Raw genomic sequence first — 14,033 nt, 5'->3', positions numbered from 1 at the left:
AACCACTCGTCCACCGCAGGGGCTTCGATCTGGCTCTGATGCCAAGGTGCCAGGACCGGCTGATAACCTAACACACACTGAAAAGGCGTAAGGTTAGTTGAGGAGTGGCGAAGTGAGCTTTGGGCTATCTCTGCCCAGGGGATATATCCCGACCACTCCCCCTGCTGGTCCTGGCAATAGGACCTCAGAAACCTTCCCACATCCTGGTTCACTCTCTCCACCTTCCCATTACTCTCGGGGTGAAAACCTGAGGTAAAGCTAATCGAGACCCCCAGACGTTCCATGAACGCCCTCCAGACTCTAGAGGTGAACTGGGGACCTCGATCTGACACTATATCCTCAGGTACCCCGTAGTGCCGGAAGACGTGTGTAAACAGGGCGTCAGCAGTTTGTAGGGCTGTAGGGAGACCTGGCATAGGAATGAGACGGCAGGCCTTCGAAAACCGATCCACAACGACCAAGATCATAGTGTTCCCCTGTGAGGGGGGAAGGTCCGTGACAAAGTCCACCGATAGATGAGACCACGGCCGTTGTGGAGCGGGTAGGTGTTGTAATTTCCCTCTGGGCAGGTGTCTAGGTGCCTTACACTGGGCGCACACCGAGCAGGAGGAAACATAAACCCTCACGTCCTTGGCTAAAGTGGGCCACCAGTACTTCCCACTAAGACAGTGCACTGTCCGACCGATACCAGGATGACCAGAGGAGGGTGACGTGTGAGCCGCATCCACCTCCCACACCACCGGTGCCACCAGACACGACGCTGGGAGTATGGGAGTGGGCTCAATGGACCTCTCCTCTGTGTCATATAGTCGGGACAGGGCGTCTGCCTTAGCGTTCTGGGAACCTGGTCTGTATGTGAGCGTAAACACAAATCGAGTGAAAAACATAGCCCACCTTGTCTGACGAGGGTTCAACCTCCTCGCCGCCCGGATGTACTCCAGGTTACGATGGTCAGTAAAAATGAGAAAAGGGTGTTTAGCCCCCTCAATCCAATGCCTCCACACCTTCAGGGCTTGAACCACAGCTAACAGCTCCCTGTCCCCCACATTATAATTGCCCTCCGCCGGACTGAGCTTCTTAGAAAAGAAAGCACAGGGGCAGAGTTTTGGTGGCGTACCCGAGCGCTGAGACAGTACAGCACCGATCCCAGCCTCGGACGCATCCACCTCAAATTGGAATGCCAAGGAGGGATCCGGATGAGCCAGCACCGGAGCCGAAGTAAACAGGTCCTTCAGATGCCTAAAAGCCCTGTCCGCCTCAGCCGACCACTGCAGACGCACCGGCCCTCCCTTTAGCAAGGAGGTAATGTGAGCCGCTACCTGCCCAAAGCCCCGGATAAACCTCCGGTAGTAATTGGCAAAACCCAAGAACCGCTGCACCTCCTTCACCGTGGTTGGAGTCTGCCAATTACGCACGGCCGAAACGCGGTCAATCTCCATCTCCACACCTGACGCGGACAAGCGGTGTCCCAGGAAGGAGATGGATTCTTGGAAGAACAGACATTTCTCCGCCTTCACATACAGGTCATGCTCCAACAGTCTACCAAGCACCCGACGAACCAGGGACACATGCTCGGCTCGTGTAGCGGAGTATATTAGAATGTCATCGATATACACCACTACACCCTGTCCAAGCAGGTCCCGGAAAATCTCATCCACAAACGATTGGAAGACTGAAGGAGCATTCATCAGACCGTATGGTATGACGAGGTACTCATAGTGCCCCGAGGTGGTACTAAATGCTGTCTTCCACTCATCTCCCTCCCGAATACGCACCAGGTTGTACACGCTCCTGAGATCCAATTTTGTGAAGAAGCGCGCCCCGTGCAGTGACTCCGTCATACTAGCAAACAGAGGTAGTGGATAGCTGTATTTTATTGTGATCTGATTTAGACCACGGTAGTCAATGCACGGGCGTAAACCACCATCCTTCTTCACAAAAAAGAAACTCGATGACGCAGGGGAAGTGGACGGCCGTATGTATCCCTGTCTCAGAGATTCGGAGACATATGTCTCCATAGCCACCGTCTCCTTCTGAGACAGAGGATACACGTGACTCCGGGGAAGCACAGCGCCTACCTGGAGGTTTATCGCACAATCCCCCTGTCGATAGGGAGGTAATTAAGTCGCCTTCTTTTTACAGAAGGCGAGAACCAAATCGCATTTTCAGGCGGAATGTGCATGGTGGGAACTTGCTTCGGACTTTCCACCGTCGTTGCCCCTACGGAAACACCTACACACCTCCCCAAGCACTGATCAGACCATCCCCTGAGAGCCCTCTGTTGCCATGAAATAGTGGGGTCATGAGAAGCTAACCAGGGAAGCCCCAACACCACGGGAAACGCAGGAGAATCAATCAGATACAAACTAATTATCTCCTCATGCCCCTCCTGCGTTTTCATCCTGAGAGGCGCCGTGACTTATCTAATCAACATTGACCCTAAAGGGCGGCTATCTAGGGCATGGATAGGGAAGGGCACATCGACTGGCACAATAGGAATCCCTAACTTATGGGTAAACTGACGATTGATAAAGTTCCCAGCTGCGCCTGAATCTACTAGCGCCTTATGCTGGGACTGAGGAGAAAACTCAGGAAAACACAACATTCATACACATATGCGCAACAGGGAGCTCTGGGTGAGTTGGGTGCCTACTCACCTGGAATGGCTCATCAGTGCGCTGCTTACTGCCTCGACACCTAGGAGACCCTCCCCAGCACCGACCAGCAGTGTGTCCTCTGCGGCCACAGTTGGTGCAGGGGACGGCCCCTCTCCTGGTCTCCCTCATAGCAGCACCTCCGAGCTCCATAGGGGTAGGCTTGGAAGTGCTGGGGGATGGAATGGACGGCCCCGGATCCGGACGTCCGCGGGTAGCCAACAGGGTATCCAGTCGAATCGACATGTCCACCAGTTGGTCCAGGCTTAGGTTGGTGTCCCTGCAGGCCAATTCCCGACGCACGTCCTCCCTCGGTAGTGGTCGATGAGGGCCCTCTCATTCCATCCCGCGTTGGCAGCCAGAGTCCGAAAGTCCAGTGCGAATTCCTGCGCGCTCCTCTTCCCCTGTCTGAGGTGGGATAGACGCTCACCCGCTGCTTTTCCCTCTGGTGGATGATCGAATACCGCCTTAAAGCGGCGGGTTAACTCTGCATAGCTGACAGTAGCGGCGTCTATTCCCCCCCACTCGGCGTTGGCCCACTCCAGCGCTTTACCGGACAGACAGGAGATGAGGGCGGACACACTCTCGTATCCCGAGGGGGCCGGGTGAATGGTTGCCAGGTAGAGTTCTACCTAGAGCAGAAAACCCTGACACCCGGCAGCTGTGCCGTCATAAGCCCTCGGGAGCGAGAGCCGAATCCCACTGGACCCCGGAGGTGAAGCGATGGGTATCGATGATGGTGGTGGTGTAATCGGAGGAGGTGTAGGCAGACCTCCTCTCTCCCATCGCTCCATTGTGTTCACCACACGTTCCATGGCGGTGCCGAGAGCCTGGATCATGGCCGCTTGTTGTTGTACGCGTTCTTCCATTGATCCGGCTGGCACTACTGCTCCTGCTGACTCCATGTGTGGTGTGTGATTCTGTCAAAGGCGTCAGTGAATTGCGGTGGGCGAAGTCAAACGCAGGACACAGAGCTTATCCGAAAACGTACATTACTTGAAAGTAAACTGAGCATATACAATCTCCACACAGGGAGGAAACAACCCGCACACTAATGACAGCCGATCACGAATACAATCACACACAACACACAGTGTACGACAGAGGGTTAAATAGGGAAGACAATACAACATAATGGGAAACAGGTGTACATAATCAAGACATAACAAGTCTAACACAGAAACATAGATCGGTAGCAGCTAGTACTCCGGTGACGACGAACGCCGAAGCCTGCCCGAGCAAGGAGGAGGAGCAGCCTCGGCTGAATCCGTGACAATCCAGTTTTCTACATTGAGGTCAGTTCAGTTGTATTGAGTTAGTTGTAACTCTGTTATTAAATAAACGTTGCACCTTTTGAGTTTTTGCTAAAGTGAATCAAAACATTTCCACAATTAAATAGATTGTATTTATTATAATTTGTGTCATCTTCACAGAAACTCGTTAAGGTGGAGAGTAACAAGGACCCAGTCTGCAATAATAACACAATGGTCTTTTCCAATTTTGTTTCAGCTCAAGAAGTCTATTTAAAATAAATATGAATCATTGTGAGGATGGAGCGAGAGGAGAGGAGAGCAGAAGAGAGGAGAGCAGAAGAGAGGAGAAGAGAAGAGAAGAGAAGAGAAGAGAAGAGAGGAGAAGAGAAGAGAGGAGAGAGGAGAAGAAGCCATTGATTTGAACTTCTCCTTTCATTCCTCTCTCAGTGGGGTTCTAATGAGACTCAAGTGGTGAGAGGGCCGGGCGGCCGCCACAATGCTTTGTATTCCAGCCTAACTCCTTTCTTTTCAATGGAGAAAGAAAATAAGACATGGGAGATAGACTTAAAGGGGAGACACACACACACACACACACACAGTCTTGTACAACTAACCAAAATCCTATTTTCCCTAAACCTAACCCAAACCTTAACTCTAACCCTTACCGTAACCCTAACCCTAAACCTAACCCTAGCTCCTAACCCTAAAACTAACCTTAGCTCTTAACCCTAACCCTAAACCTAATTCTAACCCTAACTAATTCTAACCTTAACCCTAAACCACCTAGAAATAGCATTTGACCCCCAGTTGGTCAAATGTTTGTTTGTTTACTATGCTTGTGGGGACTTCTGGTTAAACACATTCACACACACACACACACACACACACACACACACACACACACACACACACACACACACACACACACACACACACACACACACACACACACACACACACACACACACACACACACACACACACACACACACACACCACACACACACCACACACAGTGCAATAGAAGAGTCAGCCAGCCTCTGCTCTCATCGTTGCATGATAAAAGCGGTAGATAAGGGAGTTTATCAAAATTGGGTTTGTTTTCTAATGCTTTATGGATCGCTGTAATCTGAGGGAAATATGTGTCTCTAATATGGTCATACATTTGGCAGGAGGTTAGGAAGTGCAGCTCAGTTTCCACCTCATTTTGTGGGCAGTGTACACATAGCCTGTCTTCTATTGAGAGCCAGGTCTGCCTACGGCGGCCTTTCTCAATAGCAAGGCTATGCTCACTGAGTCTGTACATAGTCAAAGCTTTCCTTAAGTTTGGGTCAGTCACAGTGGTCAGGTATTCTGCCAGTGTGTACTCTCTGTTTAGGGCCAAATAGCATTCAACTTTGCTCAGTTTTTTTGTTTGTTCTTTCCAATGTGTCAAGTAATTCTCTTTTTGTTTTCTCATGATTTGGTTGGGTCTAATTGTGTTGTTGTTGTTGTTGTCCTGGGGCTCTGTGGGGTCTGTTTGTGTTTGTGAACAGAGCCCCAGGACCAGCTTACTTAGGGGACTCTTCTCCAAGTTAATATCTCTGTAGGTGATGGCTTTGTTATGGAAGGTTTGGGAATCGCTTCCTTTTAAGTGGTTATAGAATTTAACGGCTCTTTTCTGGATGTTGATAATTAGCAGGTATTAGCCTAATTCTGCTCTGCATGCATTATTTGGTGTTTTACGTTGTACACGGGGGATGTTTTTGCAGAATTCTGCATGCAGAGTCTCAATTTGGTGTTTGTCCCATTTTGTGAATTCTTGGTTGGTGAGCGGACCCCAGACCTCAGAACCATGAAGGGCAATGGGTTCTATAACTGATTCAAGTATTTTTAGCCAGATCCTAATTGGTATGTCAAATGTTATGTTCCTTTTGATGGCATAGAAGGCCCTTCTTGCCTTGTCTCTCAGATAGTTCACAGCTTTGTGGAAGTTACCTGTGGCGCTGATGTTTAGGCCGAGGTATGTATCGTTTTTTGTGTGCTCTAGGGCAACGGTGTCTAGATGGAATTTGTATTTGTGGTCCTGGCAACTGGACCTTTTTTGGAACACCATTATTTTTGTCTTACTGAGATTTACTGTCAGGGCCCAGGTCTGACAGAATATGTGCAGAAGATCTAGGTGCTGCTGTAGGCCCTCCTTGGTTGGTGACAGAAGCACCAGATCATAAGCAAACAGTAGACATTTGACTTCAGATTCTAGTAGGGTGAGGCCGGGTGCTGCAGACTGTTCTAGTGCCCTCGCCAATTCGTTGATATATATGTTGAAGAGGGTGGGGCTTAAACTGCATCCCTGTCTCACCCCACGGCCCTGTGGAAAGAAATGTGTGTGTTTTTTTGCCAATTTTAACCGCACACTTGTTGTTTGTGTACATGGATTTTATGATGTCGTATGTTTTTCCCCCAACCCCACTTTCCATCAATTTGTATAGCAGACCCTCATGCCAAATTAAGTCAAAAGCCTTTTTGAAATCAACAAAGCATGAGAAGACTTTGCCTTTGTTTTGGTTTGTTTGTTTGTCAATTAGGGTGTGCAGGGTGAATACGTGGTCTGTCGTACGGTAATTTGGTAAAAAGCCCATTTGACATTTGCTCAGTACATTGTTTTCACTGAGGAAATGAACTAGTCTGCTGTTAATGATAATGCAGAGGATTTTCCCAAGGTTGCTGTTGACGCATATCCCACGGTAGTTATTGGGGTCAAATTTGTCTCCACTTTTGTGGATTGGGGTGATCTGTCCTTGGTTCCAAATATTGGGGAAGATGCCAGAGCTAAGAATGATGTTAAAGAGTTTAAGTATAGCTAATTGAAATGTGTGGTCTGTATATTTTATCATTTCATTGAGGATACCATCAACACCACAGGCCTTTTTGGGTTGGAGGGTTTGTATTTTGTCCTGTAGTTCATTCAATGTAATTGGAGAATCCAGTGGGTTCTGGTAGTCTTTAATAGTTGATTCTAAGATTTGCATTTGATCATGTATACTTTTTTGCTGTTTTTTCTCTGTTATAGGGCCAAAAAGATTGGAGAAGTGGTTTACCCATACATCTCAGTTTTGGATAGATAGCTCTTTGTGTTGTTGTTTGTTTAGTGTTTTCCAATTTTCCCAGAAGTAGTTAGTCTATTGATTCTTCAATTACATTGAGCTGATTTCTGACATGCTGTTCCTTCTTTTTCCGTTGTGTATTTCTGTATTTTTTTTAGTGATTCACCATAGTGAAGGCGTAGGCTCAGGTTTTCTGGGTCTCTATATTTTTGGTTGGATAGGTTTCTCAATTTCTTTCTTAGGTTTTTGCATTCTTCATCAAACCATGTATCACTGTTGTTACTTTTCTTCGGTTTTCTGTTAGAGATTTTTAGATTTGATAGGGAAGCTGAGAGGTCAAATATACTATTTAGGTTTTCTACTGCCAAGTTTACGCCTTCACTGTTACAGTGGAACGTTTTGTGCAGGAAGTTGTCTAAAAGGGATTGAATTTGTTGTTGCCTAATTGTTTTTTGGTAGGTTTCAACACTACTTTCCTTCCATCTATAGCATTTCTTAATATTATTCAGTTCCTTTGGCTTTGATGCCTCATGATTGAGTATTGCTCTGTTCAAGTAGACTGTGATTTTGCTGTGGTCTGATAGGGGTGTCAGTGGGCTGACTGTGAACGCTCTGAGAGACTCTGGGTTGAGGTCAGTGATAAAGTAGTCTACAGTACTACTGCCAAGAGATGAGCTATAGGTGTACCTACCATAGGAGTCCCCTCGAAGCCTACCATTGACTATGTACATACCCAGTGTGCGACAGAGCTGCAGGAGTCGTGACCCGTTTTTGTTGGTTATGTTGTTGTAGTTGTGCCTAGGGGGGCATATGGGGGAGGGAATGCTGTCACCTCCAGGTAGGTGTTTGTCCCCATGTGTGCTGAGGGTGTCAGGTTCTTGTCCAGTTCTGGCATTTAGGTCGCCACAGACTAGTATATGTCCCTGGGTCTGGAAATGATTGATTTCCCCCTCCAGGATGGAGAAGCTGTCTTCATTAAAGTATGGGGATTCTAGTGGGGGGATATAGGTAGCACACAGGAGGACATTTTTCTCTGTTGAGATAATTTCCTTTTGAATTTCTAACCAAACGTAAAATGTTCCTGTTTTGATTAATTTAATAGAGTGAGTTAGGTCTGCTCTATACCAAATTAGCATACCCCCTGAGTCCCTTCCCTGTTTCACACCTGGTAGTTTGGTGGATTGGACTACCAGCTCTCTGTAACCTAGAGGGCAACCAGTGGGTCTGTCTCCTCTATACCATGTTTCTTGTAGGATGACAATGTCTGTATTTCCAAGCCAATGGCATGTACCAGATGCTCAGCAGGCTCTGCTCACAATCACTGACCTCAGGCCTTGGATATTCCAGGATGAAATAGTGAAGGCTTTGTGTTCCATAAAGTGTCTAATGTTGTTGGTTGTGTGGTTTGGCCTCAGGCCAGTGATTGTGAGTAGAGCCTGCTGAGCATCTGGTACATGCCATTGGCTTGGGCTAGTGTAAGAGTGGGTGTTGGGCCTGTTTGCCTGCTCACGGCCTGGGCATATGTGTGACTTTCATGTCGAGGCCCTCTTTGTGGGAGTGGGGTGCTTGGGGTGGATAGGAGGGGCATAGGTCTGATCTGAGGGGGCCTAAATGGGGTGTGGGCATGGTTGACTTGGGGGGGAGTTAATTGTAGATGTGGCTGATGGGGGTGTAGATGTGGCTGATGGTGCTGTAGATGTGGCTGATGGTGCTGTGGTCTGGATGTAGGTCCTCTCTGCGGGGGTCCTCTATGTGTAGGTCCTGGGGGGGGGGGGTCCCGCAGGTCTGGGAGAGTGTCTCGCTGGTCTGGGCGGGGTGTCTGTTGATCTGTTGCTCCTGTGTGAGGTGTTGTGTCTGCGGTTGAGGGCGATATCCTTTAGGGTCCGGGCGAAGGTGGGCACTGCTGCCTTGTATAGGTGGACCTGGTCATAAAGGCTGTTCATGTCCAGGGTGGAGTGGTGGGCCAGGTAGACATTTGGTTTTGATGCACAGTCACGGGAAATACTTGCATTTACCAGCTGTATGGTAGCAGGGTGGAAGTCTTTTCGTGGTAACAGGGTTGAGATAATCACTTTTTCTATCACTCCCTTGAGTGCTGTGGCCACCCTTTCCTGCTGTGTTCTCAGGTCGTTTGTGCCTGTGTGTATTATTATGTGGCTGGGTGATCCTAGTCGGTCCTCAGACAGAAGGTCTAGGGTGCGCTGGGTGTTTGGACACCAGAGTTTAGACACTGTGTGTTTTGGAAAAAGTTTATTTTCTTGTATGTATTTCCCGTTTGAGTCCATAAGGAGTATGGACTCTCTCTCTCTCTCTCTCTCTCTCTCTCTCTCTCTCTCGCTGTCTCGCGCCGAGGGGGAAGACTCATCATCTTGATATATAGTATCAAACAAGTCTATCATCCCCCAGCAGCATAAATTAATGTCCTCCTCCTCAGTCCTTACCTCCACCTCCCTCTCTCTTTCCTCACCACTGAGTCCCAACAGCAGTCCCTTCTGAAGATCAACCCTGCAGGTTTTGAGAGTGACTGTCAAATAGTGATCTCTGGTTTGAATACACCAAGGGTATATTCATTTGTGCACACTAGCAAAAAGTAGAGAAACGTTTTGCAACAGAAAACTTATTGTAACAAAAATGAGTTTCTATTGGACAGATTCAGGTATGTCCCTCCCTGTTTCGTTCTGTTTGCTTCTGTTTGCTTCCTAGTGAATACACCCCAAGTTATACACCAATGCCATGAATGAGCGTCTGTACTGTTTTCAATTCAACAACCTTTCAAGTTACACAACACAGTCAAATAGGTTCCTATACAGATGCACTTATTACAAAGTATTGCACCCAATCAGGGTCCCTGTCTCTCCCTCTCCCTGATCCCTGTTTCTCCCTGATCCCTGTATCTCCCTCTCCCTGATCCCTGTCTCTCCCTGATCCCTGGTCCCTGTCTCTCCCTGATCCCTGTCTCTCCCTGATCCCTGATCCCTGTCTCTCCCTGATCCCTGTCTCTCCCTCTCCCTGATCCCTGTCTCTCCCTGATCCCTGTCTCTCCCTCTCCCTGATCCCTGTCTCTCCCTGATCCCTGTCTCTCTCTAATCCCTGTCTCTCCCTCTCCCTGATACCTGTCTCTCCCTGATCCCTGTCTCTCCCTGATCCCTGTCTCTCTCTAATCCCTGTCTCTCCCTCTCCCTGATACCTGTCTCTCCCTGACCCTGTCTCTCCCTGATCCCTGTCTCTTCCTCTCCCTGATCCCTATCTCTCCCTGATCCCTGTCTCTCCCTCTCCCTGATCCCTGTCTCTCCCTGATCCCTGATCCCTGTCTCTCCCTCTCCCTGATCCCTGTCTCTCCCTAATCCCTGTCTCTCCCTCTCCCTGATCCCTGTCTCTCCCTAATGCCTGTCTCTCCCTGATCCCTGTCTCTCCCTAATGCCTGTATCTCCCTCTCCCTGATCCCTGTCTCTCCCTGATCCCTGTCTCTCCCTCTCCCTGATCCTGGTCTCTCCCTGATCCCTGTCTCTCCCTCTCCCTGATCCCTGTCTCTCCCTAATCCCTGTCTCTCCCTGATCCCTGTCTCTCTCTGATCCCTGTATCTCCCTCTCTCTGATCCCTGTCTCTCCCTCTCCCTGATCCCTGTCTCTCCCTCTCCCTGATCCCTGTCTCTCCCTGATCCCTGTCTCTCTCTGATCCCTGTATCTCCCTCTCCCTAATCCCTGTCTCTCCCTGATCCCTATCTCTCCCTGATCCATGTCTCTCCCTGATCCCTGTCTCTCCCTCTCCCTGATCCCTGTCTCTCCCTGATCCCTGATCCCTGTCTCTCCCTCTCCCTTATCCCTGTCTCTCTCTGATCCCTGTATCTCCCTCTCTCTGATCCCTGTCTCTCCCTGATCCCTGTCTCTCCCTCTCCCTGATCCCTGTCTCTCCCTCTCCCTGATCCCTGTCTCTCCCTGATCCATGTCCTCCCTCTTCCTGATCCCTGTCTCTCCCTGATCCCTGTCTCTCCCTGATCCCTGTCTCTCTCTGATCCCTGTATCTACCTCTCCCTGATCCCTGTCTCTCCCTGATCCCTGTCTCTCCCTCTCCCTGATCCCTGTCTCTCCCTGCTCCCTGTCTCTCCCTGATCCCTGATCCCTGTCTCTCCCTCTCCCTGATCCCTGTCTCTCCCTGATCCCTGATCCATGTCTCTCCCTCTCCCTGATCCCTGTCTCTCTCTGATCCCTGTATCTCCCTCTCTCTGATCCCTGTCTCTCCCTGATCCCTGTCTCTCCCTGATCCCTGTCTCTCCCTCTCCCTGATCCCTGTCTCTCCCTGATCCCTGTCTCTCCCTGATCCCTGGTCCCTGTCTCTCCCTGGTCCCTGTCTCTCCCTGATCCCTGTCTCTCTCTGATCCCTGTATCTCCCTCTCCCTGATCCCTGTCTCTCCCTGATCCCTGTCTCTCGCTGATCCCTGTCTCTCCCTCTCCCTGATCCCTGTCTCTCCCTCTCCCTGATCCCTGTCTCTCCCTGATCCCTGTCTCTCCCTGCTCCCTGTCTCTCCCTCTCCCTGATCCCTGTCTCTCCCTGATCCCTGTTTTAGGTTTTATGTAGGTTTTATTTAGGTTATATTTATTCACACCAAAGAAAAGAAGTGAAAGACAAAACAGTCCAGATAAAAACAGGTAAAAACGGTGTGCAGGTGAGGTTGGAAGCCCAAAAGGGCTTATATGAAAACCACACCTCAAATATAAGTACAAAAAAAAAAGTTTGTTAAATCAGTTAAACAGCAGTTAATTATAATGTACATGATAAACTCAGTATACAAGAAAAAACATGTTTGAATATGTGTGTGTGTGTGTGGGGAGGGTGAAGGTTATCGCAGTGTATTGTGTTATATAGATGGATTTCAGAATTAACCTGGAAGAATCCATTGAAGGGTTTAGGTAAACTGTCTGGGAGGTATGAGTATTTGTACATGAAAGAGCATTAATTGGCGTACATTACTGTCATAAATAGACAGGATATACACTACCGGTCAAAGGTTTTAGAACATCTACTCATTCAAGGGTTTTTCTTTATTTTTACTATTTTCTACATTGTAGAATAATAGTGAAGACCTCAAAACTATGAAATAACATATATGGAATCATGTAGTAACCAAAAAAGTGTTAAACAAATCAAAATGTATTTTATATTTGAGATTCTTCAAATAGCCACCCTTTGCCTTGATGACAGCTTTGCACACTCTTGGCATTCTCTCAACCAGCTTCACCTGGAATGCTTTTCCAACAGTCTTGAAGGAGTGCCCACATATGCTGAGCACTTGTTGGCTGCTTTTCCTTCACTCTGCGGTCCGACTCATCCCAAACCATCTCAATTTGGTTGAGGTCGGGGGATTGTGGAGGCCAGGTCATCTGATTCAGCACTCCATCACTCTCCTTCTTGGTCAAATAGCCCTTACACAGCCTGGAGGTGTGTACCTCAAACAGGAAGTACCCATGCTAAGGACTATTCAACGCTGGTCTGACCAATTGGAATCCACACTTCAAGATTGTTTTGATCACGCGGACTGGGATATGTTCCGGGTAGCTTCAGAGAATAATATCGACGTATATACTGATACGGTGACTGAGTTTATTAGGAAGTGTATAGGAGATGTTGTACCCACTGTGACTATTAAAACCTACCCTAACCAGAAACCGTGGATAGATGGCAGCATTCACGCAAAACTGAAAGCGCGAACCACCGCATTTAACCATGGCAAGGTGAGTAGGAATATGGCAGAATACAAACAGTGTAGTTATTCCCTCCGCAAGGCAATCAAACAGGCAAAACGTCAGTATAGGGACAAAGTCGAGTCGCAATTCAACAGCTCAGACACGAGACGTACAGTGGGGAAAAAAAGTATTTAGTCAGCCACCAATTGTGCAAGTTCTCCCACTTAAAAAGATGAGAGAGGCCTGTCATTTTCATCATAAGTACACGTCAACTATGACAGACAAAATGAGGAAAAAAAATCCAGAAAATCACATTGTAGGATTTTTAATGAATTTATTTGCAAATTATGGTGGAAAATAAGTATTTGGTCAATAACAAAAGTTGCGATGACAAACTAGGATGTAAAATAGTCTGTGTGTTGTTGAGTGTGCAGACTACAGGCAGTGTGTCTAAATATGTGTAGGTTCCCTCAGAATAATGCCCTGAACCCAGATCAGACAGTTTGGATTAGTTTATTATCCTACTTCTGTTGAAGTTTCCACTACAGAAGCCTGTCCTTCAGCCCAGTTCCAGCCCAGTTTGACTACAGCAGCCCAGTTTGACTACAGCAGCCTAATCCCAGCCCAGTTACAGCCATGAACACACAGATCTATGTTTGCTGACATGGCAACAATCTGAGGCGTTGTGGTGGTCAGTGAGATATGAGTGGAATCCTCTGTCGGGTGGAATATTTGCAGGTGGAATATATACTCTCATTTACAGAGTTCTGCTTTTGGATTTAAAAAATACATCCCTGATTTCCAGCAAAGTAGTGAAACCTCTGGCAGAACCCACAGTCTGTTTTGCCATCAATACATTTCAGAGAACTTTGTCTGAGCTGAGTATCAATTAAACAACAATCACCAGCATTGTCCTGTATTGATTTTATGTACAAAGAAGAATCAATACAAAGGGTTTGTTTCTCACAAAAATATTGTCCAAACATCTGTTTGACATTCTAGACAGCAATCCAAAAAATATAAATTTTAAATCCAAAACACATGAGGATTTTTCTGATGTTATTAAAAGTTTCAAGTGTTGTTTTCTTTATAGAAAACCCATAGTAAGAGGAATTCCACTGCAGTCTGAATACACACGAGCTGTCAATCAAAAAAACACTGTGGCCTTTGATTTACATGCTTTTATTTAAGCGTGTCAGCCGTTAGTGTCCCATGGAACCCATACTGTTCTACAAATACCTCTCATTATAGTGCTGGATTGTCTGTATAAGAAGGTGGTAGTGAATGGGATGCATATCTACACATGCATTATCTGGGATTTCTAATTGCTTGAGGGAGGATTGTGGCGGGAAGGTGAGG

This window comes from Coregonus clupeaformis, chromosome 17 (assembly GCF_020615455.1).
Source record: "Coregonus clupeaformis isolate EN_2021a chromosome 17, ASM2061545v1, whole genome shotgun sequence".
NCBI lineage: Eukaryota > Metazoa > Chordata > Actinopteri > Salmoniformes > Salmonidae > Coregonus > Coregonus clupeaformis.
Note: the sequence above shows the minus strand (reverse complement) of the source record.